Source organism: Morone saxatilis, unplaced genomic scaffold, assembly GCF_004916995.1.
Source record: "Morone saxatilis isolate NCDOM2014 unplaced genomic scaffold, NCSU_SB_2.0 Contig12, whole genome shotgun sequence".
Classification (NCBI taxonomy): Eukaryota; Metazoa; Chordata; class Actinopteri; family Moronidae; genus Morone; species Morone saxatilis.
The window spans coordinates 22,697,519-22,700,896 of NW_023339674.1; the positions used below are offsets into that span (position 1 = coordinate 22,697,519).

At 45.4% G+C, this 3,378-nt stretch overlaps 1 protein-coding gene across 1 annotated transcript in view; it reads left to right on the forward strand.

Moving 5' to 3' along the window:
- Positions 1–3,378, forward strand: part of nme7 (NME/NM23 family member 7) — a 20,136-nt gene that overhangs the window by 1,033 nt on the left and 15,725 nt on the right. The window lies entirely within an intron of this gene.

Sequence of the window (3,378 nt, forward strand, 5' to 3'; positions counted from 1 at the left end):
ATGAGGATGATGTTACAGGTTAGAATCAATCAATAGTCAAACTGAGATCACTGTAAATTACAATCTTTCAAAATGGCCGACCACATTCCTTCCCTTGTTCTTCCGAATACTAACAGTGACGCTTCAGTGATATTAAACATTACATGTGAGAATCTGAAGCCATCAACTGTTTGCAGTTTAAACATTTAAAAGATGTTTAATCACGTATCCGAGTTGTCATCTATCCACTAATCAATACATCGATCGACCGCTCCTCCGCTGCTTGTGGACACTTCCTGCTGCTGGTTCAATACGGCTGCCGATGCTCTGCGTCACGTTCCAATGAACTCTGTTTCACATGAGGAAAATCAGACCGGGGGCGTGTTTGATTTGCATTTAAATGGATTTATTGTCCGCTGTCGGTGTGACGGGCGGAGACTGACCACATGATCAATCCGCTCTGCGAGAGGAAACTGAGTTTGTTTGGCTGCGTGATGAGCATTTGAATGTGACGGTTATCAGACGAAGAGCAGAGCAGCAATACTAACAATTAATGTGAAGAGACACTGATTATCAATAGAACTGATTGTTATTGATTATCTGTCAGTCTGATCAGCATAAAGCAACAAGTGACTGAATTCTGCTGAATATTAAATGAACAATATGGAATTTCTGCTGTTTAATAAAGGAAAGGTGTTACTTATCTGATTCCTCGAACCCTTAAATTATTATTATTATTATCATTATTATTGATGTAGTCCTTCATTGTACAACGCCGCTACTTTTTGATCGGGTAGAGAATAATAATAAGTTTGCTAGCACCGAGTGTTTTCTTGCTTTTAGACTATTCTGAATTTAAATTTAAGTTTAATCGATGGGGAAAATTGGTCGCCAGGAACGTCCCGACTCACCACTTTATCAGGACGCGGTGTGATTGTCAGAAACAAAAACACAGCATCACTTCCCTGTTTTATGATTACTGAGTGACCCTGGTTTTTATCCTCTTTTTAATAAACTGCTTTCAATACTGGGGCAAAAAACGAGGCAACAATTAAAAGAAGTTTGTAGTTTAAACTCGGCGGTGCCACCTTCAGTAAGAGCTGCTGATATCTAATATTTAACCAGCGGCTGATCTTTCTCTCCGGCTGTACTCCTGAAACATTCATCGGTTCAAACCTAATCTGAGCTCGGGACATGTATCTGACTTTATCAGAGCCGTCTTCCTGTGTTCGTCTCCGTCCCGGGAGGCTCGCACTAAACTCGATCTGAGCGTCTCGCTGCAGAGTCACAATTAGATGATCCACTGCTGCACGAACCGGCACCGCCTCACAAATCAGATCCAGGACGGATGGGGAGCGCGGGTTTTGTCGCACTGACACGTGTGGCGGTCTGTGCAGCCTCTGGAGTGTTTCCCCTGCTGGGTCGCAGCCACCGGTCCCGCCGCTGTGCGAACAAACAGTGTGTTTGCTGGCAGAACCCGCCACCTCCACATGTGGGGCAGCGGGGGCCTCGGCACCCCTTTGCCAAACTGTGGGCGAGGGGCCAGACTCTGTCCTGTGTGCCCCCGTTGATAAGCTGTCCCGCTGCCAGTGGGGAGGTTTTCTTCTGCAGGAAATCAATCAGCAACTACAGCAAGAGTCTGAACCCAACTACAGTTTACTGGTTCTGGTACTCAAATGTTTTCCTTCATGCTTCAGATTTTATGCTCCAAGTAGAGAAATATATACGATTCTGAAGCCTTTAAATGTTTCTGTATAATGAGTGTGTGTGAACGCGACTGAAACAGGTTGTAGTGTGATTTTTCGTCTGCTGCTGTGGACTGATTTCTATGTGTTCTATGAGGGATGAGGTCAAAGGTTGGACCTTTATGCTCCAGAGTGCCTTCTCTCTCCGTTTCCCTACAGTGCCAACAGTGGGCAACACTAGCTAACGTAACCTTATAAATGGAGTCCGCCAACGTCCACAAACGACCGACACCCACCACAACACAGAGTCCAACACAGAGTTAGCTTCCCCAGCTAACGTGATCCATGATACAAACTTATGTATTCTGCTTTTAGTAAATTTTTTTATTTCATTCATTCATTTAGATTTAGAAGTCTTTCTTTCTTAAACTGAAATCTGAAACCATGAAAATCCTCAAAACTGGCAATAAAAGTTGAGTCACACCTCATTTAGTGGCTTTTCTGGAGCTTTCTGATGTATCAAATCTTTAGTAGAAGCAGTGTGGTCATATAATTATAGATGCTGAAGAGGAGAACAAGCCTCCAATAATGGAAATTATCCTACTATAATCCTACGAGAACACTGCAAACTCCATCTGATCATGAAGATCGTGGGATATGATCAAAAGCTCCTGAACTTCCACTAAATGGACCTTTCGGTGGGATTTTGCCAGTTTGAGAGGAGGGACCTTCCTCGTTCTTTCACCTTGAATACTCCAATGCACTTCACAGCTAACCTTTAAGGCAGTACTTTTTGTATAGTTGTATTAGCACAATGAAGGATTTGAGCGTTGCTTCCGTCACCGCGAGGGAAAAAGGACGAACTGCAGCCGTCCGTCTCCTCAGCACCTTTCAGGACTGAAGGGCCTCGCTGGTAAATGGAGTGTAAACAAAGGAAACGTCTGGCAGCTGCACTGATGGAAATCTGAACAGCTACTAATGCGTTTTTCAGCAGCCCCCGTTATCTCAAAGGCACACTATCAAAAAAAGAGTACATAATGAGTGTGGATAATCCTGTCCGCTCGCTGGAGCCGCAGTAAACAGCACGGGGCGGACGGATGACCTTAACGGCAGCCGTCAAGCGGTGGCGTCGTTCTCAATTAAATTGTGCCAGACGAGCGGCGTGTTCACGGATACTCTGATATCAGCCGACTCGCACTGAGTTTATAAAGCAGAACATTCATTAAGTCAGCAAAGAAAAAGCATCTAAAGGTTTTACTTTATGCACATAACCTCTCAAACAATGACGGTTTAACCCTTAAACTTCCAGACGCCAAGTCCCCCGGTTTCCCAAAAGGTGGAGCTGTGATTTCCCTTTAAAGATCTTTTTCTACTAATCATTGATTAGAAATGGCAGAACCACTGTGTGTCACATGGAGCTGCTCTCAGTGCAGCTGTTCCCGAGCTCTGCCAGCCTCCCGGTGCTCCAGCAGAGATGACCGGCTCTCCGGTTCCAGCTGACTTCTCTATCTCGAGCACTTTAAACGGGAGCGCCTCCAAAGTTTCAATTAACGCACTCCCCCAGCAGGGAGGATCCGCTATCTCTGAGCACCGAACCCTGCACGGCAGACTGACTCCTGCAGCTCCACCACGGCTGTATGGAAGCTGCTGAGTGACAAAACTACAGAGGGAGCACAAAGCAGAAAACCTGAGCTGCAGTTCCTCTAACGGCCAC